Raw genomic sequence first — 25,831 nt, 5'->3', positions numbered from 1 at the left:
CTTTCCTCATTTCACCTCTGAAAACCCCCTATTCCATCCCCACTTCCCCTGCTCACCAACCCACCCACTAGCACTTTCCTGTCCTAGCATTCCCCTACACTGGGACATCGAGCTTCACAGGACCATAGGTCTCTCATCTGATTGATATCCAACAAGGCCGTCTTCTGTTACATATGCAGCTGGAGTCATGGGTTCCTCCATGTGTACTCTTTGGTTGGTGGTTTAGTCCTTGGAAGATTTGGGTGTACTGGTTGGTTCATATTGTTGTTCTTCCAATTGGGCAGCAAACCCCTTCAGCTTCTTCTGTCCTTTCTCTAGTTCCTCTATTGCGGACATTGTGTTCACTCTATTGGTTGGCTATGAGCATCCACTTCTTTATTCGTTACGCACTGGCAGAGCCTCTCAGTAGACACCTATGTCAGGTTCTTGGCAGCAAACACTTGTTGGCATCCACAATAGTGTTTGTGTTTGGTAACTGTATATGGGTTGCATCCCCATGAGGGGCAGTCTCTAAATGGCCTTTTCTTCAGTCTCTGCTCCACACTTTGTCCCATGGGTATTTTAAACCCCCTTCTGAAGTATTCACACTTTGGTCTTCATTCTGCTTGAGCTTCCTGTGGTCTGTGAATTTTTCTACCAAATGTCCTTTATCTGTTGGTAAATTAAATCAAAAGGCAGACTCTGAAGAGCATGTGAAAAGATCATGGGCTAACAAAAAGACCAAAATAGCTAGATATAAGAAGGTTTATAATCAAAGATCTTGAACTGAAGCACCCAGATTAATAATTGGATGAATGAGACCCTAGGTCAGACCCTATCTTCCTGATAGGAGATTTGATATCCTAAATTGCCCAGAAAATCATTAGTAGATGACTATTTTAATCTGAGTCCTAAGTCTAATTAGAAATTATAGTCAAAGATGCTTTCTGCCAAAGAACCATATCATCAATGACTGAGTCAAAAAACACATGTTCCAACCACCTATAAAAAATTTACTATGGAATAAAAGCATTTATTGGATAAAAGCATTTACCATGGAATCATGCAGGCTGAAGTTTCCTCCCTAAATGTCCTGGTGGAAGAAGTAAACTGCCTCATGTAGCATGAGGCAGCTTCTCTACTTCGCTAAACACATTACACATACACATGCATCTGTAACAGCAGTGATACTAATGAATATTACTTGAAATGGCTTCACTCAGATTGAAGACTAGTATTTGGTATGATTTGCAGTGACTTTACTGTCCAACAAGATTTTTCTGTCCCTAGGGGAAAACAATGGTTTAATTACAAAAAAAACAAAAACAAAAACAAACAAACAAACAAACAAAAAACAAAAAGAAAACAACTAAAAGAAAAAAATCTAAAAGAAAAAAAGACATGCTAATATTTTCCATGTGTTATTTTTCAGCATGTAGTTAATTACTGTATCTCCAGATTTTATTCTGTTTATTGTCTAATTTGAAAAATTGCACTTCAGTCACTGATGCTAGTTTTATTTTAAAAATAAAATCACTAAATGGAAATTGGCTTAGGATTAAGGTTGAAGAATTTCTAATAATTTTTGAAATGTTTCTAAGCATATATCTGCCATTTAGTACATTTACTCAAAGCAATCTTTTATTGATTTAGCTATTTTCAAAATACTTGAAAATAACTTGTATTCCAAAGTATTAAATATTAAGTCAAGACTTAATTCTTTATCTACAAAGAGCCATATCCATCTCATTAGTATGTAATGCTGATTTTGTATTTAATAAATGGTGAAATCACATGCACACTGAGGTTATTTTGAAATAATTTTTATGATTTATTACCTAGAAAGAGTCATTATACTTATTTTATTCATCTGTATAACTGGGTTAGTGTAAATATTTCTCAGGTCAAATGGACAAAAAAAATTAAGGAACTCTAATCTCTACAGCTTCCTGTGTCTTTTTTTAATTCTTTCAGTGGATATCACTAAGACTTGGGGTCCCAGAGGACAGACAAATGAAGTCATGGAAATCATGACTATGTAAAAGATTGCAAGGTAGTGAAGACATGTGTTTGATTTTTTTCTTTATTCAAGATTTTATTAAGTATCTTTATAAGATAACATCCAGCCTCCAGATGCACCTGCCAAGACCCAATTATGCTGGGGCATGGCGGGTGGCTCTGGCTTCCCACCCTTCTGCTCTGAGATGGGGGTCGTGGGCAAGATTTCATCTTTAGGTTCCACGACACTCACATGATCAGGCAGAGGCTTCTTGGGTCCCATCTTACCACTTGGGTCCCAGGGCAGCATGATTTTCACTTTGATGCCCAGCACACTCTGTCTGAGGAACACATGGCACACAGCAGTATCAACATAGTAGTTGGCAGGGTCTCCACTGTGAATCATCAGACCATCCACAAACTTCATGGACTTGGCCCTCTGTCCTCAGAGCTTCCCAGACACCACAACCTTGTAGACCCTGGCCCTGCTCTCCATGATGAATGGAAGCATACCATAACAGACCCCTCGAACTGCAAGCCCTCCTAGGAGTTTGTAGCATAGAGACTCTGCCTGGGCAATGGCACACAGACCTCTTGTGGCCACTTTTTCTGCATAAAGCTCTACGCTGCCTTCAGGGAAGCCAAACCTCTTCTGCACAACTGCAGTCAAGTCTCTGATACAAAGACCCTTCTCTCCAAGAACGTTCTGTGTTCTGGTGGCTAAATAATGATTTCTGTTCTGGTCGGTATAACTCGGACTTCAACTCGACAAGCTTCCGAGTGAGAAACTCATTCAGCTCAGCCTTGAAGATGCCATCAGCTACAAACTTCCTCTCCTTGGAAATCTGTACCGCCATTTTGCCTCCTCCTGCTGCTGAAAGGAAAAGCCATGTGTTTGATTTTAAACAATTGCTGTGGCCAGTCAGGAGAGACTCACCTCCATCTTGATTTCGGACTCCAGAGATCGGACAGACTGAGATCAGCCTGGGGGGCCGCACCACATACCCAGGTCCCTCAAGAGGCTAGCGGGGGCTTCCGGGCGGCCAGCTGGGAGAAGTCCATGTGCTCCGGTAAATCCGGCGGGCCCCAGCGGGAACCTTCAGGTGCCTGCTTCAGGATCTGAACAGCCTGGACAGCAGCACCCTGTCTACAGGCAGTGCAGGGTGTAAGCTGTGCACCAGAGGCCAACGGGGAAGGGGAAGCTTGCACTGGTGAGTCCAGCACTGACAAGACCAAGTAACACCAGTGAGAACTAGATGGCAAAAGGCAAACGCAGGAACGTCACTAACAGAAATCAAGGCAATATGGCAACACCTGAACCCAGTTCTCCTCTACCAGCATGTCCTGGATACCCCATCACACCAGTAAAACAAGATTTGAATTTAAAATCACTGGTCATGATGCTGGTACAGGAACACATGAAGGACATACTTAAAGAAATTCAGGAGAAAATGGATCAAAAGTTAGAAGCCCTTGCAAGGGAAACACAAAAATCATTGAAAGAAATCCAAGAGAATATAAAAGCCAACAAGGAGGAAACGCAAAAATCTCTTAAAGAAATACGGGAGAACTTTGGTCAACAGGCTGAGGTCATGAAAGAGGAAACACAAAAATCTCTTAAAGAATTACAGGAAAGCACAAACAAGCAAGTGAAGGAGCTAAGCAAAACCATCCAGGATCTAAAATCAGAAGTAGAAACAACTAAGAAAACTCAAAGGGAGACAACTTTGGAGATAGAAAGCCTTGGGAAGAAATCAGGGGACAGAGATGCAAATATCAACAACAGAATACAAGAAATAGAAGAAAGAATCTCAGATGCTGAAGGTTCCATAGAAACCATGGACTCAACAGTTAAAGAAAATGCAAAATGCAAAAAGCTTGTAACCCAAAATATCCAGGAAATCCAGGACACAATGAGAAGACCAAACCTAAGGATTATAGGCATAGATGAGAGTGAAGATTTACAACTTAAAGGGCCAGCAAATATCTTCAATAAAATTATAGAAGAAAACGTCCCTAACCTAAAGAGAGAGATGCCCATGAATATACAAGAAGCCTACAGAACTCCAAACAGACTGGACCAGAACAGAAATACTTCCCGTCACATAATAATCAAAACACCAAATGTTCTAAACAAAGAAAGAATATTAAAGGCAGTAAGTGAAAAATGCCAAGTAACATATAAAGGAAAACCTATGAGAATCACAGCAGACTTTTCACCTGAGACTATGAAGGCTAGAAGGTCCTGGGCAGATCTCATGCAGACTCTAAGAGAACACAAATGCCAACCAAAACTACTATATCCAGCAAAACTCTCAATCACCATAGATGGAGAAACTAAGATATTTCACCACAAAACCAAGTTTACCCAATATCTATCCACAAACCCAGCCCTGAAAAGGATAATAGGAGGATAACACAAATACAAGGAGGGAAACTTCACCCTAGAAAAAGCAAGATAGTAACCTTTCATCAAACCCAAAAGAAGTTAAGCAATCAAATTTAAAAAATAACGTCAAAAAGGATAGGAAGTAACAATCACTATTCCTTAATATCTCTTAACATCAATGGACTTAATGCCCCAATAAAAAGACACAGACTAACTGAATGGATACGTAAACAGGACCCTACATTTTGCTGCTTACAGGAAACACACCTCAGGGTCAAAGACAAACACTACCTTAGAGTAAAAGGCTGGAAGACAATTTTACAAGCAATTGGTCTCAGGAAACAAACTGGAGTAGCCATTTTAATATCAGATAAAATTGACTTTCAACCCAAAGTCATCAAAAGAGACTCTGAGGGACACTTCTTGCTGGTCAAAGGAAAATTACAACAAGAAGAACTCTCAATCCTGAACATCTATGCTCCAAATGCAAGGACACCCTCTTTCATAAAAGAAACTTTATTAAAACTCAAAGCACACATTGCACCTAACACAATAATTGTGGGTGACTTCAACACTGCACTTTCCTCAATGGACCGATCAGGAAAACAGAAACTAAACAAGGACACAATTAAACTAATTGAAGCTTTGGACCAATTAGATTTAACTGATATATATAGAACATTCTATCCTAAAACAAAAGAATATACCTTTTTTTCAGCACCTCATGGTACCTTCTCCAAAATCGACCATATAATTGGTCACAAGACAGACCTCAACAAATATAAGAAGATCAAACTAATCCCATGCCTCCTATCTGATCACTATGGAGTAAAAGTGGTCTTCAATAGCAACAGAAACAACAGAAAACCCACATACACGTGGAAATTGAACAATACTCTACTCAATGATACCTTGGTCAAGGAAGAAATAAAGAAAGAAATTAAAGACTTTTTAGAACACAATGAAAATGAAAACACAACATACCCAAATCTATGGGACACAATGAAAGCAGTGCTAAGAGGAAAACTCATAGCCCTGAGTGCCTCCAAAAAGAAAATGGAGAGAGCATACATTACCAGCTTAATGACACACCTGAGAGCCCTAGAACAAAAGAAGCTATTTCACCCAGGAGGAGTAGAAGGCAGGAAATCATCAAACTCAGGGCCGAAATCAATCAAGTAGAAACAAAGAGAACCATACAAATAATCAACAAAACCAGGAGCTGGTTCTTTGAGAAAATCAACAAGATAGATAAACCCTTAGCCAGACTGACCAAAGGGCACAGAGAAAGTATCCAAATTAACAAACTTAGAAATGAAAAGGGAGATATAACAATGGAAACTGAGGAAATCCAAAAAATCATCAGATCCTACTACAAGAGCCTGTACTCAACACAACTGGAGAATCTGGAGGAAATGGACAATTTCCTTGACAGATACCAAATACCAAAATTAAATCAGGACCAACTAGACCATCTAAACAGTCCCATAAAGCCTAAAGAAATAGAAGGAGTCATAGAAAGTCTTCCAACCAAAAAAAGCACAGGACCAGATGGTTTCAGTGCAGAATTCTATCAGACCTTCAAAGAAGAGTTAACACCAATACTCTTCAAACTATTCCACAAAATAGAAACAGAAGGAACACTACCCAATTCCTTCTACGAAGCCACAATTACGCTGATACCAAAGCCACACAAAGATCCAACAAAGAAAGAGAACTTCAGATCAATTTCCCTTATGAATATCGATGCAAAAATACTCAATAAAATTCTTGCCAACCGAATCCAAGAACACATCAAAACGATCATCCACCATGATCAAGTAGGCTTTATCCCGGGAATGCAGGGTTGGTTCAATATACGGAAATCCATCAATACAATCCACTACATAAACAAACTCAAAGAACAAAACCACATGGTCATTTCATTGGATGCTGAAAAAGTATTTGACAAAATTCAGCATCCTTTCATGCTTAAAGTCTTGGAGAGAACAGGAATTCAAGGCCCATACCTAAACATAGTAAAAGCAATATACAGCAAACCGGTAGCCAGCATCAAACTAAATGGAGAGAAACTTGAAGCAATCCCACTGAAATCAGGGACCAGACAAGGCTGCCCCCTTTCTCCTTATCTTTTCAATATTGTACTTGAGGTACTAGCTCGGGCAATTCGACAACATAAGAAGGTCAAAGGGATACAAATTGGAAAGGAAGAAGACAAACTATCATTATTTGCAGACGACATGATAGTCTACCTAAGTGACCCAAAAAATTCCACTAGAGAGCTCCTACAGCTGATAAACAACTTCAGCAAAGTGGCAGGTTATAAAATCAACTCCAGCAAATCAGTGGCCTTCCTATACTCAAAGGATAAGCAGGCTGAGAAAGAAATTAGGGAAATGACCCCCTTCACAATAGCCTCAAACAGTATAAAGTATCTTGGGGTGATTCTTACCAAACATGTGAAAGATCTGTATGACAAGAACTTCAAGACTCTGAAGAAGGAAATGGAAGAAGACCTCAAAAATTGGGAAAACCTCCTATGCTCATGGATCAGTAGAATCAATATAGTTAAAATTTCCATTTTGCCAAAAGCAATATACAGATTCAATGCAATACCCATCAAAATCCCAACTCAATTCTTCACAGAGTTAGAAAGAGCAATTATCAAATTCATCTGGAACAACAAAAAACCCAGGATAGCTAAAACTATTCTCAGCAACAAAAGAAAATCTGGGGGAATCAGTATCCCTGACCTCAAGCAATACTACAGAGCAATAGTGTTAAAAACTGCATGGTATTGGTACAGTGACAGGCAGGAGGATCAATGGAACATGATTGAAGATCCAGAAATGAACCCACACAGCTATGGCCACTTGATCCTCGACAAAGAGGCTGAAAACATCCAATGGAAAAAAGATAGCCTTTTCAACAAATGGTGCTGGTTCAACTGGAGGTCAGCATGCAGAAGAATGCGAATTGATCCATCCTTGTCTCCTTGTACTAAGCTCAAATCCAAATGGATCAAGGACCTCCACATAAAGCCAGACACTCTGAAGCTAATAGAAAAGAAACCGGGGAAGACCCTTGAGGACATCAGTACAGGGGGAAAGTTTCTGAACAGAACACCAATAGCGTATGCTCTAAGAGCAAGAATTGACAAATGGGACCTCATAAGGTTACAGAGTTTCTGTAAGGCAAAGGACACCATCAAGAGGACAGATCGGCAACCAACAAATTGGGAAAAGATCTTCACCAATCCTACATCAGATAGAGGGCTAATATCCAATATATATAAAGAACTCAAGAAGTTAGACTCCAGAAAACCGAACAACCCTATTAGAAAATGGGGTACAGAGTTAAACAAAGAATTCTAACCTGAAGAACTTCGGATGGCGGAGAAGCATCTTAAAAAATGCTCAACTTCATTAGTCATTAGGGAAATGCAAATCAAAACAACACTAAGATTTCATCTTACACCAGTCAGAATGGCTAAGATTAAAAATTCAGGAGACAGCAGGTGTTGGAGAGGGTGTGGAGAAAGAGGAACACTCCTCCACTGCTGGTGGGGTTGCAAATTGGTACAACCACTCTGGAAATCAGTCTGGCGGTTCCTCCGAAAACTGGGCACCTCACTTCCAGAAGATCCTGCTATACCACTCCTGGGCATATATCCAGAAGATTCCCCACCATGTAATAAGGATACATGCTCTACTATGTTCATAGCAGCCCTATTTATAATTGCCAGATGCTGGAAAGAACCCAGGTATCCTTCAACAGAAGAGTGGATGCAAAAAATGTGGTATATCAACACAATGGAGTACTATTCAGCCATTAGAAACAATGAATTCATGAAATTCTTAGGCAAATGGATGGAGCTAGAGAACATCATACTAAGTGAGGTAACCCAGACTCAAAAGGTGAATCATGGTATGCACTCACTAATAAGTGGTTATTAACCTAGAAAACTGGAATACCCAAAACATAATCCACACATCAAATGAGGTACAAGAAGAAAGGAGGAGTGGCCCCTGGTTCTGGAAAGACTCAGTGAAACAGTATTTGGCAAAACCAGAACGGGGAAGTGGGAAGGGGTGGGAGGGAGGACAGGGGAAGAGAAGAGGGCTTACGGGACTTTTGGGGAGTGGGGGGGCTAGAAAAGGGGAAATCATTTGAAATGTAAATAAATTATGTCGAATTTAAAAAATTAAAAAAAAACAATTGCTGTAATGTTGTTTGTGATATGATCAGAAAATAAGAAAATCAAAAAATATATAAAAGTAACAGTTTATATTTGTGAAAAGAGTAAGGTTAAACCCAAAGATCACATAAGATACACTTATATCTTAGGCATTTCTTGTTCTTACTTGAAATATTTTTTGTAGTCAGGTCGTAGACAGACCAAATTTTGATAGTTATTTTGAGATCCCAGCCTTTCTATGGAGGAAATCTATGATTGTGAGATGTGAAAGAAAGAGGGTTTCCAAGGCAAATCTGATCTAGAAAATGTTCTCAAGTAGAAAGCTTACTGGTCACAATGATGTGATTGTGTCGAATCAGAATTGACTATCATAACTGTCACAGAGTCAATGCCCTTTAAATGCAGCCTCTGTTCAGAACAAATATTAACCTGTCAGGATTGTCTTCATTTGTAATAACTGGAACTGATTGAATGGAATTGCATACATAATTGGCTTATCTTAACTAAATGAGGATTGCTCTGGGAAATCATCATCATTAAATTCCATAGGCATTTTTTTCCTTTAATGCCACGATCACCAAATTCTCTTCAATATAGCTACTAAACATCTTTGTTCTCTTTTTTATTTAAAAGATGATGCTTTACCCTCTGCCCAAATCATTCTCTACCCAGTTTGCAAGAAACTCACCCAAACACAGGTGTGAGGGGTTTTCTTTCCTTTCTCATGCCCCATTATTTTCCTTCTCTTTCTACTCTACCTTGATCCTGTTAAAATGTGTGAAAAGTTATTTCACAATATCTAACACTTACTCTGTGAAAATATTGAGAAATTAGAAATAGAAGAGAAGAGTTTATTTTTTGACTTAACTCTAGCTGCAGCTAATATCATACCTAATGAAAACACACTGGATATTTTTCAGCTAAATTTGTACAAAGAAAACTTGCAGCTGCTCTTGTTCTTACTCAACATTTCTCTGACGAGATAGTAAAGTACATACGAAAGGAAAGGAAGCAGCAAAAATGCAGACTGGGATGGGAAAAATTAAGACACATAAAGTAGAGAAAGATGAGAAGGAGTGCTTTTAGTTAGCACTGTAAATTTTTCACAGACATGATATACTTCTTGAGAAAAGCTGTCCCCAAAGGAGCCCTGTAGATTGTTTTATATTGATTGAAATAGTTATAGTAACTTTTGGGGCTCTGAAATACAGGGTTGCAAATTTATAAGAAGGCTTGATAGAACCGATACATAGAATAAGATTGCACACATTTTAGGAAAATAAAGAAAGAATTATCATTTAAAATATTTTATCTAAGGTGCCTCAGAGTACCAGAAGAGCCTCCAAACAGTTTATATAATAGGGATATTTTTTCATGTGAATACTTTCCTTAGTGATAGCATTGAGATGATCAGAATTCCCTTCAACAGTCTAAGACAAAGATTCAATGTATGGATAAGCAGCTTTTCAACAATCTCATAGGAATGCTTTGATTTAGAAATTTAACTTTTCTATTGTATTTGCATCTATTCCTTGTAGTTGCAACCAGTCTATAAATTCTCCTTTGGATCCCACTCCATCATGGGGTAGCGGGTTCACTGTACCACCTATAATGATTCTAATTTTGTTTTATTGTATAGTAATGTATAACCATAAAATGCTTAAAAATTAACAAGTGGATGTAATGATGTATCCAAACAGAAATGTAAATGTAATGTGAAATGGAAATAAATTGAATTGTTTGATTCAAAAAATATTTTAACAGTTTTACACATATACATAATACAACACGTACTAACAATTCTCACTCCCCAACTTCTTTTCCCTCCCTTTTATACTATCTAATCCCTTCTTTACCAGTATTTCTTTCACATACATGTCTATTAATTTTGCTTTGTGACCCACTAAATTTACCTAGATCGTATATGTGGCATGGGTTCAATGTTATCTGTTGGAAACTGGTAGGCTTAGCAGTGGCTACACAACTGAAAATAATAATTATATCTCTCCTAGAATCTTTTAATAGCCAGTCAATAATTCAGCAGTAAGGTACAAAGTTCTTTAGGTTCTTCCCTGTTGTATTGCTAATCATTGATGGAGCAGATTTTTGCAGGGGCAGTTCAGATAACTACAATTTTTAGTTCATGTTTGCCACTATTTAAAGGATAGGCTCCATCAGCCTGTCATGCTGTCAACTGGCTTCTAGGTATTTCCAGATTTCTCTGCTACAACATTCCTTGAACTTCAAGCAGAAAAGAATTTTAAAAAACGTATTCAATTGTCACTTATTCTAAGCATCTTGTGTAGCTATAGTCTCTGAATTCATCACTTTTCATATAGCCAGGATCAGATAGGTGGACTTAATGGAAATGTTATGCTGCTTTTTAGTAATATTTAAGAAAGAAATTCTCTGCAGTTTTTGTAAAACAGCAACAAACAAACAAAAAGAGCTTGTGAATAAAACTGATTCCAAAGACACATGTTGAGTTGTACAACTGATTATGAGTTGACCAAGTTCTGGAAATGACAACTGTTCACCCATGCATGCTCACCTGAGCAACCCTAATTACCCTCATTGGGTTGGTAAAATAATAAACTATCAAATAAATAAATAAACACACAATGGTGGGAGTTTTCTGAGGAAAAAAAATGAGTTCCTGAGATCTTGGGTTTTTCTTTTCTCATTTTTTTTCTGTTTCTGCTTTGACTTGAATTAGTTTTTGTTTTCTTTTCCATTTTTATATTGAAGATAATAGGTCATAATTGTGAAGTACTCTCTAATACACAAAAAAGAGTTATTTTTTTTCACTTCTCTAGTGCAGTTCCATTCAAGTTCTGTTGGGAAAAAACTTCATGGTATTATTCTTTCTGAAATTTGGTGAACCTTCCCATCCAACCTTTGAGAATCAACTCCAAGGTTTTTGCTATAAAAATCATGGACAGATCCCATCAACACCTTACTTAGATACTCATTGACATAATTAAAAGAATAACATTTCAGTCTATCATCAAAATGATTTTTATTAATGTTGCTCCCCATCCAATCCCTCCCTCACCAAGTCCCTACTCCATCCTCCTTACTTTCTCAATTGAGAGGGTGGAACTACCTCCCTCCCCACTGGGTATCCTCTACCATAGTACATCAAGTTTCTGCCAGATTAGGCACACATCCTCTCCCACTGAAGCCAGACTTGGCATACATGAAGACTGAGTTGGCTCTCTGGTATGTATGTGTAGGTGGCAGGGGGGATTGTTCCAGGTTGTGTATCTTCTTTGATTGGTGGCACAGATCCTGAGATCTCCCTGTTGTCCAGGTTTGTTGACTCTGTTGGTCTTCCTATGAGGTTCACAACTACTTCTGGGCCTTCAGTTCTTCTCCCAACTCTTTCATGAGTGTTCCTTACCTCAGTCTAATTATAGTTGTGAGTATCTGCTTTTGTTTCAGTCCACTGCTGGGTAGAGCCTCTCAGAGGACAGTTGTGTTAGGTTGTCTGCAAGTACAACAGAGGATCACTAATAATGTCAGAAATTGGTGCTTGCCCATGTAATGGATTTTAGGTTGGGTCAGTTATTGGATGGCCTTTCCTTTGGTCTTTGCTTCATCTCAGCATTTCTTTTAGACAGCACAAATTTTGGGTCAAAAGTTTACAAAAAAAAAGTTCCCAATGAAATCCTACTTGGCTATAATAGGTGGTTTGTTTTCTATATTCTTTGTTTACATTCCAAAAGCTTTCCCCTTTCCAAGTCCCCCTCCCCCATATGTCCCATAAGTCCTCTTCTCTCCATCTATTCTCCTATCTTTCCCCCTCCCTTTTCTCTGTCCTGGTACTCCCCTACAATGCTGGATCAAGGCTTTCCAGGATTAGGGCCCTCTTCTATTTCTTCATGGGAATCATTTGATATGCTAATTGTATCTTCAGTATTCAGAGCTTCAGGGCTAATTAATATCCACTTATCAATGATTGCATTCCATGTGTATTCTTTTGTGATTGCGTTACCTCGCTTAGGATGATATTTTTCCAGTTCCAACCATTTGCCTAAAAATTTCATGAATTCATTGTTTTTAATTGCTGAATAGTACTCCATTGTGTATATATACCACATTTTCTGTATCCATTCTTCCATTTAGGGATATCTGGGTTCTTTTTAGCTTCTGGCTATTATAAATAAGGCTGCTATGGACATAGTGGAGCATGTGTCCTTATTGCATGCTGGGGAATCCTCTGGATTTATGCCCAGTAGAGGTATAGCAGGGTCCTCCAGAAGTGTCATGTCCAGTTTTCTTAGGGACCGCCAGACTGATTTCCATAGTGGTTGTACCATCTTACAGTCCCACATACATAAGGCTTCTTGGATATTCATAGGCATCTCTCTCTTTAGGTTAGGGAAGTTTTCTTCCATAATTTTGTTGAAGATATTTGCTGGCCCTTTAAGTTATAAATCTTCACTCTCATCTATGCCTATAATCCTTAGGTTTGACCTTCTCATTGTGTCCTAGATTTCCTGGATGTTTTAGGTTACAAGCTTTTTGCATTTTGCCTTTTCTTTGACCATTGAGTCCATGGTTTCTATGGTTGGTATCTTTGGTATCTGAGATTCTTTCTTCTATCTCTTGTATTCTGTTGTTGATATTTGCATCTCTGTCCCCTGATTTCTTCCCAAGGTTTTCTATCTCCAAAGTTGTCTCCCTTTGTGACTTCTTAGTTGTTTCTACTTCTATATTTAGATCCTGGATGGTTTTGCTCAGTTCCTTCACTTGCTTGTTTGTGTTTTCCTGTAATTCTTTAAGAGATTTTTGTGTTTCCTCATTTATGACTTCTGCCTGTTGATCAAAGTTCTACTGTATTTCTTTAAGTGACTTTTGCATTTTCTTCTTATTGGCCACTATCTTTTACCCATATTTTCCTGAATTTCTTTAAGTGATTTTTGTGTTTCCCTCGAAAGCGCTTCTAGCTTTTGATCATTTTTCTCCTGAATTTCTTTAAGAGAAATTCATGTGTTCTTGTAACAGCATCATCTTGTTTTTCTGTTGTGTTGTCGTATCCAGGACTTGCTGTTAACGGAGAATTGGGTTCAGCTGCTGCCATATTGCCTTGATTTCTGTTAGTAATGTTCCTATGTTTGCCTTTTGCCATCTAGATCTCACTGGTGTTAGTTGGTCTTGTTGTCAATGCATGACTCACCCATGCATGCCTCCTTGCAGCTGGCCTCCAGATGCACTGCTAGCCCTCTGCCCTGCTTGGAGATGGGGTGCATGACCCAGCCTGCTCCTGATCCAGAGGTGGCAACCCAGTAGGTGGTTTCTTAAGCTTCAATGTCTTCATTGTTAGGCACCTTTACTTAAGCCACCCATCTGGGACCCTCCCTTTTTCAAGGTCTCTGGGTCTTCCTGGAGATTGTCTCCCCCCACTTCACCCCAGGCAGCTGAATATTTCCATTAATTCTCCTGGCCCTCTGGGCCTCTCTCAAGTCTCTTCCTACACCTACTACTGCCTCCCCATTCCCCTTCCCATCCACTCTCTTCATCAGGTCCCTCCTGGGTTCTGCCCCTGTGACTATTTTGTTTCCCCTTGTAAGTGTGATTCAAGCATCTTTACTTGGGCCTTTCTTCTTGTTTAACCTTTGGGTCTGTGGGGCACATCATGGGTATTCTGTATTTTATGGCTAATATCCACTTATCATTGAGTAAATAACATACCTGACTTTTGGGGTCTGGGTTACTACATTCAGCATGCTATTTTCCAGTTCCTGCATTTGCCTACAAAATTAATGATGTCCTTGTTTTTGATAGCTGGATAGTATTCCATCATATAAATGAATCACATCCATTATTTGGACATCTGGGTTGTTTGCAGTTTCTGGCTATTACAAATAAAGCTGCTATGAACATAGTGGAGCACGTGTATTTAGGGCATGGTAGAGCATCTTTTGGTTATATGCCCAGGAGCAGTACAGTTGAGTCTTCAGGTAGAACTATTTCCATTTTTCTAAGAAACTGCCAGATTGATTTCCAGCATAGTTGTGCAAATTTGCAGTCCTACCAGCAGTGGAGGAGTGTGCCCCCCTTTTCACCTGCTTATCAGCATGTGATGTTCTTTAAATTTTGATCTTAACTATTCTTATGGGTGTAAGGTAGAATCTCAAGGTCATTTTGATTTGCATTTTCCTGGTGACTAAGGATGCTGAGCATTTCTTATAGTGTTTCTCAGCCATTCTAGTCCCCTTTGTTGAGAATTCTCTATTACTTCTAGGCCCCATTTATTTCTATTTTATTAATAGTTTCATAATTTACATCTCAAATAATATCCCACTTCCAAGTTCCCCCTCCATAAACCCCTATCCCTCATCTGCCCTTTCCTCCCTACCTTTTGCCTCTATGAGGTTGCTCCCCTACCTACCCACCCTCTCCTGTTTCACTGCTCTTGCATCCCTCTACAGTGGGGCATCAAATCTCCACAGGACCAAGGACCTCCCCTCCCATTGATGTCAGAAAAGGCAGTTCTCTGTTATATATGTAGCTGGATCCATGACTCCTTCCCTGTATACTCCTCAGTTGATGGTCTTAAGCACTGGGTGGTCTGGCCAGCTGAAGTTGTTCTTTCTATAGGGTTGAAATCCCTCTCTGCTCAACCAGTCCTTAGCCAGTTCTCCTACAGGGGTCCCTGAGCTCAGTCTCATGGTTGTCTCTAAGCATACATATCTCTATTTTTTCCTTGCTGGCCAAACCTCCCAAGGAATAGCCATACAAAGCTGACAAAAATTGTCAGCAAGTGTCTCTTGACAGCAGCAACACTGTCAAGTTTGTTGTCTGTAGACAGGACAGATCCCCAGGTGGGGTGGTCCCCAAATGGCCCTTCCTTCAGTCTCTGCTCATTTTTTGGTCCTTGTTCTTCCTTTGGATAAGATGATTTCTGGGTTGAAAACGTTGAGATTTGTGTGTGAGTGGCTCCATCCCTCGACCAGGGGCCATTTATATCTCCTAGAGGAGATTTCTACAGGATATATCTCTGCTTCTCTGCGCATTTCTGCTAAAGTCATCCCTGCTGGGTCCTGGGAGCCTCTTATTTCCCTAGTTTCTTGTACCCTTCAGTGGCTACCTCCTGTTCCTCATCCCCTATAACTGAGTTATTTGATTTGTTGGAGTTCTCCTTGCATTCTTTAAATATCTTGGATATTAGCTCTCTGTCAGACCATGTAGTTTTTATTACTGTTATTCTGAGGCTTGAGGTCAAGGATGATTACTCCTTCAGAAGTTCTTTTATTGTTCAGAAATGTTTTTTCAATATGAAGTTGAGAACTGCTAGTTCAAGATCTGTAAAAGAAGTGTGTTGAAATTTTAGTGGGAATTGCATTGAAGCTATAGGTTGCTTTTGGTAAAATGGCCATTTTCACTATGTTAATCCTACTGATTCGTGAGCATGGTAGATCTTTCCATCTTCTCATATCTTCTTAAACTTCTTTCTTCAGGGACTTGAAGCTCTTTTATTTCTATATTCTTTGTTTACATTCCAAATGATTTTCCCTTTCCCGGTTCCCTCCTCCCACGAAGTCCCATAAGTCCTCTTATCAGTGCCAGTTCCCCAATAAACCCCTTCCCACTCCTCTGTCCTGTCAATCCTCTACAATGCTGCATCAAACATTTCCGGGACCCAGGCCCTCTCCTTCCTTCTTCTTGGGAATGATTTGATATATGGGTTGTGTTTTGGGTATTTTGAGCTTCTGGGCTAATGTCCAGTGACTGCATTCCATGTGTGTTCTTTTGTGAATGAGTTACCTCACTTAGTTTGATATTTTCCAGTTCCCACCATTTGCCTATGAATTTCATGAATTCATTGTTTTTAATTTCTGAATAGTATTCCATTGTGTAAATATACCACATTTTCTGTATCCATTCCTCTACTGAGGGACATCTGGGTTCTTTCCAGCTTCTGGCTATTATAAATAAGGCTGCTAGAAACATAATGAAGCATGTGTTCTTTTTGCATGCTGGGGAATCATCTGGGTATATGCCCAGGAGTTTTATAGCAGGGTCCTCTGGAAGGGTCATGCCCAGTTTTCTGAGGAACCACCAGACTATTTTCCAGAGTGGTTGTACTAGCTTGCAATCCCACCAGCAGGGGAGGAGTGTTCCTTTTTCTCCACATCCTCACCAAAACCTGTTGTCTCCTGAGTTTTTAATCTTAGACATTCTGACTGGTGTGAGATGAAATCTCAGTGTTGTTTTGATTTGCATTTCCCTAATGACTAATGATGCTGAGCATTTCTTAAGGTGCTTCTCAACTGTCCGAAGTTCTTCAGGTGAAAATTATTTGCTTAGCTCTGTACCCCATTTTTAATAGGGTTATTTGGTTTTCTATCGTCTAATTTCTTGAATTCTTTATATATATTGGATATTAGACCTCTGTCAGATGTAGGGTTGGTGAAGATCTTTTCCCAATTTGTTGGTTGCTGTTTTGTCCTTTTGATGGTGTCCTTTGCCTTACTGAAACTTTGTAATTTTATGAGGTCCCATTAGTCAATTATTGATTTTAGAGCATAAACTATTGGTGTTCTGTTCAGGAACTTTCCCCCTGTGCCCATGTCCTCAAGGGTCTTCCCCAGTTTCTTTTCTATTAGTTTCAGTGTGTCTGGTTTTATGTAGAGGTCCTTGATCCACTTGGAGTTGAGGTCAGTACAAGGAGATAAGAATGAATCAGTCTGGATCTCAAGCAGTACTACAGAAGAATAGTGTTAAAAACTGCATGTTATTGGTACAGTGACAGGCAGGTGGATCAATGGAATAGGACTGAAGACCCAGAAATGAACCCTATTGTCACTTGATCTTCGACAAAGGAGTTGAAAACATCCAGTGGAAAAAAGATAGCCTTTTCACCAAATGGTGCTGGTTCAATTGGAGGTCAGCATGCAGAAGGGACCTGAAGTTCTTGTACAGATCTTTCACTTGTTTGGTATTTAATGTCTGTTTTCATTTCTTCCCTAAATAAGTTCACACTGAATTGAGAGTTGTTTAATTTCCATGAACATGTGGGCCTTCTGTTGTCCTTAATTGTTGAATTCTAGTCTTCATCCATGGTCATCTGATAGGATGCAAGGGGTTATTTCAATCTTGTATCTTTTGAAGCTTGCTTTGTTTCTTGATTATATGGTCAATTTTGGACTCGGTACCATAATATACTGAGAAGAGGGTATATTGTTCTTCTGGAATGAAATATTCTGTAGATATCTGATAAATCCATTTGTTTCATAATATCTGTTAGTTCCGTTGTTTCTCTTTTTATTTTCTATTTAGAAAGCCTATCCGTTGGTGACAGTGGGATAGGAAAGTCCTCCACTATTATTGTGTGGAATTCAATGTATGATTTTCGCTTTAGTAAAGTTTCTTGTATGAATGTGTGTACTATTGCTTTTAGGGCATATATTTTTAGAATTGAGATATAATCATTGTGAATTTCTTGTGTGAGTATGAAGTTTTCTTCTTCATAGCTTTTGATAATGTTTGGCTAAGTGTCTATTCTATTAGAATGGCTACTTCAGCTTATTTTTGGGGGATATTTGAAAAGCTTTTTCCAACCCTTTACTCGGAGGTAGATTCTATCTTTGTTGCTAAAGTATGTTTCTTTATGCAGCAGAATGAGGGACATATTTTATCCAATCTGTTAGCCTATGATATTTTATTGTAGAATTGAGTCCATTGATGTTGAGAGATATTAATGACCATTGATTGTTAATTTCTGTTATTTTAATGTTGGATGTGTTACTGAGTGTATTTGATTCTCTTTATTCAGAGTTGCTGTAGGATGTTTAATTTCTTATATTTTCTTGTGTATAGCTACCCTTCTTGTGTTGAAGTTTTCCTTCTATCATTCTCTGTAGGGCTGTATTAGTTGAAATGTTTTGCTTTTGTTTATATGTGGTTTTGTCATGGAATATCTTTTTTTTTCCATCTATGATGATTGCGGACCCTATGCTTACTTTATTGGTTGGCTGTGAGCCATGGGTGTTTTGATCCACTTTCCAATAATGATCAAAGTATTCACACTTTGTTCTTCCTTCTTCTTGAGCTTCATGTGGTCTGTGAGTTATATCGTGGGTATTATGAGCTTTTGTGCTAATATCCACTTATCGGTGAGTGTGTTCCATGTGTGTTCTTTTGTTACTGGGTTACCTCACTCAGGTTGATATTTTCTAGCTCCATCCATTTTCCTATGAATTTCATGAATTGTTTTTAATAACTGAATAGTACTCCATTGTGTAAATATACCTCATTTTCTTTATCCATTCCTCTGTTGAGGGACATCTGGGTTCTTTCCAGCTTCTGGCTATTATAAATAAGTCTGTTATGAAAATAGTGGAGCATGTGGCCTTATTACATGTTAAAACATCTTCTGGGTGTATGCCCAGGAGTGGTATAGCTGGGTCCTCAGGTAATGCTATGTCCAATTTTCAGAGGAAATTGCCAAACTCTGATTTCCAGAGTGGTTTTACCAGCTTGTAATCTCACCAGCAATGAAGGAGTGTTTCTCTTTCTCCACAAAATGCTTTCTCCAGCATTTGCCACCCCCTGAGTTTTTGAACTTGGTTGTTCTGACTGTTGTGAGGTGGAATCTCAGGGTTGTTTTGATTTGCATTTCCCTGATGATTAAAGATGTTGAACATTTCTTTAGGTGTTTCTCAGCCATTCTATATTCCTTAGTTGAGAATTTTTTGTTTAGCTCTGTACCCCATTTTTAATAGGGTTATTTGGTTCTTTGGAGTTTATCTTCTTGAGTTCTTTGTATAGATTGAGTATTAGTCCTCTATCAGATGTAGGATGGGTAGAGATCTATTCCAAATATGTTGGTTGCTGTTTTGTCCTATTGACAGTATCCTTTGCATTAAGGAAGTTTTGCAATTTTATGAGGTTCCATTAGTCAGATCTTGATCTTAGAGCATAAGCTATTGGTGTTCTATTCAGGAAGATTTCCCCTGTGCCTATGTGCTCCAGGTTCTTTGCCACTTTCTCTTCTATTAGATTCAGTGTATGTGGTTTTATGTGGAGGTCCTTAATCCTCTTGGACTTGAGCTTTGTACAGGGAGATAAGAATGGATCAATTTGTATCTTTCTACATGTTAACTGCTAGTTGATCCAGCACCATTTGTTGAAAATGCTGTCTTTTTTCCACTGGATGGTTTTAGCTCCTTTTTCAAATGTCAAGTGACCATAGGTATGAGGGTTCATTTCTGAGTCTTCAATTCTATTCAGTTGTTCTACCTGCCTGTCACTGTACCAGTACCATGCAGTTTTTGTCACTAGTGCTCTCTAGTATAGCTTGAGGTCAGCGATGGTGATTTTTACGAGAAGTTCTTTTATTGTTGAGAATAGTTTTCACTCTCCTGGGGTTTTTGTTATTACAAATTAATTTGGAAATTGCTCATTCTAACTCTATGAAGAACTGAGTTGCAATTGATTGCACTGAATCTGTAGTTTGCTTTAGGCTCAATGACCATTTTTACTATATTAACCCTGCCAATCCATGAGCATGGGAGATCTTTCCATCTTCTGAGATCTTCAATTTCTTTCTTCAGAGACTTGAAGTTCTTGTCATATAGATCTTTCAGTTTTGGTCAGAGTCACACCAAGGTATTCTATCTCATTTGTGACTATTGTAAATGGTGTCATTTCCCTAATTTCTTTCTCAGCCTAGTTATCCTTCGAGTATAGGAAGGCTACTGATTTGTTTGAGTTAATTTTATATCCAGCCACTTTGCTGAAGTTTTTTTTTTTATCAGGTTTAGGAGTTCTCTGGTGGAATTTTTGGGGTCACTTAATTATACTATCATTTCATCTGCAAATAGTGATACTTTGACTTCCTCCTTTCCAATTTGAATCCCTTTGACCTCCTTTTGTTGTCTAATTGCTCTGACTAGGAATTTGTGTACTATATTGAATTTAATTTCTTACTTTATTTCTTTTTTGACAAAGTTATCATTGAGAAGAATGCTGTTCAGTTTCCATGTGTATATAGGCTTTCTGTTTTTGTTGTTACTGAAGACCAGCCTTAGTCCATGGTGATCCAATAGGGTGCATGGAACTATTTTAATCTTCTTATATCTGATGAGGTCTGTTTTGTGACTGAGAATATGGTCAATTAATTTTGAGAAGGTACTGTGAGGTGATGAGAAGAAGGTATATTCTTTTGTTAAAGGATAAAATCTTCTTTAGATATCTGTTAAAACCATTTGGTTCATAACTTCTGTTAGTTTCACTGTTTCTCTGTTTAGTTTGTGTTTCTCTGATCTGTCCATTGATGAGAGTAGGGTGTTGAAGTATCCCACTGTTATTGTGTGGGGAGCAATATGTGCTTTGTGTTTTAATAAAGTTTCTTTTATGAATGTGGGTGCCCTTGTATTTGGAGCATATATGTTCAGAATTGAGAGTTCATCTTGGTAGATTTTACCTTATCTTTTTTGATTACTTTAGGTTGAAAGTTGATTTTATTCGATATTAGGATGGCTACATCAGCTTGTTTTGGGGGACCATTTGCTTGGAAACTTGTTTTTCAGCCTTTTACTCTAAGGTAGTGTCTCTCTTTGTGCCTGAGTTGGGTTTCCTGTATGCAGCAAAATGTTGGGTCCTGCATTTGTATCCAATCTGTTGGTCTATGTCTTTTTATTGGAGAATTGAGTCCATTGATATTAAGAGATATTAAGAAGTGATTTTTTTCTTCCTGATATTTTTGTTATTAGAGGTGTTATGTTTGTGTGGCTTTCTTTTTTTGGTTGTTAAAAGAACATTAATTTCTTGCTTTATCTAGTGTATAGTTTCCTCCTTTTGTTGGTGTTTTCCATTCATTGTCCTTGGAAGGCATGGATCTGTGGAATGATATTGTGTAAATTTGCAGATATTTACCGCCAACAATTGGACTGAGGTCTGAGACCCATATGAGACCCATATAGAAGAGTTAGGGAAACGATTGAAGCTGAAGGGGATGAAAACCCCATCAGCCGACAACAGTATTCCTTAACCTGGATGCCAGGGAGCTCCCAGAGACTACGCTACCAAGCAAAAAGCGTACATGGGCTAGTCTAAGGCCCCCAGTACATATGTTGCAGAAGACTGCCTTGTGTCATAGAGATTTGCTGCCCCATGGAAGAGGGATGGGAATGAAGTGTTGGTGGGTGGTGGGAGATCACCCTCTCAGAGGCCAAAGGGAGGGGCGATGGGGTGAAAACTATTGGTGGGAGGACCAAGAAGGGGGGCAACTTTTGGAATGTAAATAAATAAAACAATTAAAAACCAAACCACCAAGGATATCATGATTTTTTTCAAGGAAACTGATGGAACTGGAAAATATCATGCTGAGTAAGGGTACCACAGATGTGAAACATCATGCATGGTATGTATTCACTTATAACTGGCTATTAGCCGTAAAATACAGGATACACATAATACAATGTATAGATCCAATAAAGGTAAATAGCAAGGAGAGTTGAAATGATAACTTAAGGGTTTTTTGGAACATTGTTTGGATGGTGTTTGCTGGGGCAAAAACATGAAGGAACATTTCACTGAAGAAGACACAGGAAAGAGCATGTTTTGCTAAAGAAAGCACATGGAAGGACACATGATGAAAAAGTCTTTGCTAATGACAGGATTGTATTCATCTGCCTTGCATTGCATAGTTGAGTGCATTTTTAGGGACTCTTCTCTACAGAGAAATGTTTAAAAAAACCTGGTCAGAGGTTGCAGTTTCTTGATATTTCTGCAGACTCAGATTGGCAGAGTGATGTCAGTTGAGACAGACTGAAGCAAGATGTGCTGATGCAATGTCTGTAAAGGACATGCAATGTTGGAGGGATATAAATAGAACTCAATGAACAGTGTCGGAGACTGGTCTGTGTTTAGACAAATGCTTGTTTTTTTTTTTTTTTTTTTTTTTTTTTTTTTTTTTTTTTTTTTTGCTTGTTTTTTTTTTAATTTTCTAAATTCTTTGTTTACATTCCAAACACTTCCCCTTTCCTGGTTCCCCCCTCCCCATATGTCCCATAGGCCCTCTTCTCTCCACCCATTCTCCAATCACCCCCTCCTTTTTCTATGTCCTGGTACTCCCCTACAGTGCTAGATGAGGCCTATCCAGGATCAGGGGCCTCTCCTTATTTATTCATGGGAGTCATTTGATATGCTGTGTCTTGGGTATTCAGGGCTTCTGGGCTAATTAATATCTACTTATCAGTGAATGCATTCCATGTATATTCTTTTGTGATTGGGTTACCTGACTCAGGATGATACTTTCCAGTTCCAACCATTTGCTTAAAAATTTCATGAATTCATTGTTGCTGGGAAGTATTCCATTGTGTAAATATACCACATTTTCTGTATCCATTCCTCCATTGAGGGGCATGTGGGTTCTTTCCAGCTTCTGGCTATTATAAATAAGGCTGAAATGAACATAGTGGAGCATGTGTCCTTATTGAATGCAGGGGAATCCTCTGGGTATATACCCAGGAGTGGTATAGCTGGGTCCTCCGGAAGTGTCATACCCAGGTTTCTGAGGAACCACCAGACTGATTTCCAGAGTGGTTGTACCATCTTACACTCCCACCAGCAGTGGAGGAGTGTTCCTCTTTCCCCACATCCCCGCCAACACCTGCTGTCTCCTGAGTTTTTAAACTTAGCCATTCTAACTGGTGTGAGGTGAAATCTCAGGGTTATTTTGATTTGCACTTCCCTAATGATTAATGATGTTGAGCATTTCTTAAGGTGCTTCTCGGCCATCCAGATTTATTCAGGAGAAAATTCTTTATTTAGCTCTGTACCCCACTTTTATAGGGTTATTTCGTTACTTGGGGTCTAACTTCTTGAGTTCTTTGTATATATTGGATATTAGCCCTCTATCAGATGTAGGGTTGGTGAAGATCTTTTCCCAATTTGTTGGTTGCCATTTTGTCCTTTTGATAGTGTCTTTTGCTTTACAGAAACTTTGTAATTTTATGAGGTTCCATTGGTGAATTCTTGATCTTAGAGCATAAGCTATTGGTGTTCTATTAAGGAACTTTCCCCCTGTGCCCATGTCCTCAAGGGTATAACCCAGTCTTTTTTCTATTAGTTTCAGTGTGTCTGGTTTTATTTGGAGGTCCTTGATACACTTGGAGTTGAGCTTAGTACAAGGAGATAAGAATCGATCAATTCGCATTCTTCTGCATGCTGACTCCCAGTAGCACAGCACCATTTGTTGAAAAGGCTATCTTTTTTCCACTGGATGTTTTCAGCTCTTTTGTCAAAGATCAAGTGGCCATAGGTATGTGGATGCATTTCTGGGTCTTCAATTCTATTGCATTGGTCCATTTGCCTGTCACTATGCCAATACCAGGCAGTTTTTTAACACTATGGCTCTGTAGCATTGCTTGAGGTCTGGGATACTGATTCCTCCAGAAGGTCTTTTACTGTTGAGAAAAGTTTTAGCTATCCTGAGTTTTTTGTTATTCCAGATGAATTTGAGAATTGCTTTTTCTAACTCTATGAAGAACTGAGTTGGGATTTTGATGGGAATTGCGTTGAATCTGTATATTGCTTTCGGCAAGATGGCCATTTTAACTATGTTAATCCTGCCAATCCACAAGCATGGAAGATTTTTCCATTTTCTGAGATCTTCATCGATTTCCTACTTCAGAGACCTGAAGTTTTTCTCATACAGGTGTTTTATTTGTTTGGTAATAGTCACACCAAGATACTTTATATTGTTTGTGGCTATTGTGAATGGTGTCATTTCCCTAACTTCTTTCTCATCCTGCTTATTCTTTGAGTATAGAAAGGCAACTGATTTGCTTGAGCTAATTTTATAACCAGCCACTTTGCTGAAGTTGTTTATCAACTGTAGGAGTTCTCTGGTGGAGTTTTTTGGGTCACTTAAGTAGACTATCATATCATCTGCAAATAGTGATAGTTTGACTTCTTCCTTTCCAATTTGTATTCCCTTGACCTCCTTATGTTGTCTAATTGCTCTAGATAGAACTTCAAGTACTATATTGAAAAGATATGGAGAGAGAGGACAGCCTTGTCTAGTCCCTGATTTTTGTGGGATTGCTTGTAATTTCTCTCCATTTAGTTTGATGTTGGCTACCGGTTTGCTGTATATTGCTTTAACTATGTTTAGGTATGGGAGTTGAATTCCTGTTCTTTCCAAGACTTTTAGCATGAAAGAATGTGGAATTTTGTCAAATGCTTTTTCTGCATCTAATGAGATGATCATGTGGGTTTTTTTTCTTTGATTTTGTTTATGTAGTGGATTGCATTGATGGATTTCCTTATATTGAACAATCCCTGCGTCCCTGGGATGAAGCATACTTGATCATGGTGGATGGCCATTTTGATTTGTTCTTGGATTTGGTTAGTAAGAATTTTATTAAGTATTTTTGCATCAATATTCATAAGGGAAATTGGCCTGAAGTTCTCTTTCTTTGTTGGATCTTTGTGTGGTTTTGTTATCAGCGTTATTGTGGCTTCATAGAACGAGATAGATAGTGTTCCTTCTGTTTCTATTTTGTGGGATAGCTTGAAGAGTATTGGTGTTAAGTCTTCTTTGAAGGTCTGATAGAATTCTGCATTAAAGCCATCTGGTACCATGCTTTTTTTGGTTGGGAGACTTTCTATGAACCCCTTTATTTCTTTAGGGGTTTTGGGACTATAAAGATGACCTATATGATCCTGATTTAATTTTGGTGTTTGGTATCTGTCTAGGAAGCTGTCCATTTCCTCCAGATTCTCCAGTTGTATTGAGTATAGGTTTTTGTAGTAGGATCTAATGATTTTTTGAATTTCCTCAGTTTCTGTTGTTATATTTCCCTTTTAATTTCTAATTTTGTTAATCTGGATACTGTCTCTGTGCTCTTTGGTTAGTCTGGCTAAGGGTTTATCTATCTTGTTTATTTTTTCAATGAACCAGCTCCTGGTTTGGTTGATTTTTTTTGTATGATTCTCTTTGTTTCTACTTGATTGATTTTAGCCCTGAGTTTGATGATTTCCTGTCTTCTACTGGGTGAATTAGCTTCTTTTTGTTCCAGGTGTGTCGTAAAGCTGTTAGTATATGCTCTCTCCATTTTCTTTTTGGAGAGCACTCAGGGCTATGAGTTTTCCTCTTAGCACTGCTTTCATTGTGTCCCATAGATTTGGGTATGTTGTGTCTTTGTTTTCATTAAATTCTAAAAAGTCTTTGATTTCCTTCTTTATTTCTTCCTTGACCAAGGTGTCTTTGAGTAATGTTCAGTTTCCACGTGTATGTGGGCTTTCTA

The 25,831-nt window shown here is 38.6% G+C and overlaps 1 pseudogene; it reads right to left on the bottom strand.

Moving 5' to 3' along the window:
* Nucleotides 1–2,077: 2,077 nt before the first annotated feature.
* On the bottom strand, nucleotides 2,078–2,834 carry LOC127696789 (40S ribosomal protein S3-like; annotated as a pseudogene).
* Nucleotides 2,835–25,831: the final 22,997 nt, after the last annotated feature.

This window comes from Apodemus sylvaticus, chromosome 11 (genome assembly GCF_947179515.1).
Source record: "Apodemus sylvaticus chromosome 11, mApoSyl1.1, whole genome shotgun sequence".
Taxonomy (NCBI): Eukaryota; Metazoa; Chordata; class Mammalia; order Rodentia; family Muridae; genus Apodemus; species Apodemus sylvaticus.
Note: the sequence above shows the minus strand (reverse complement) of the source record. Positions and strands in the feature narration are given on the sequence as shown.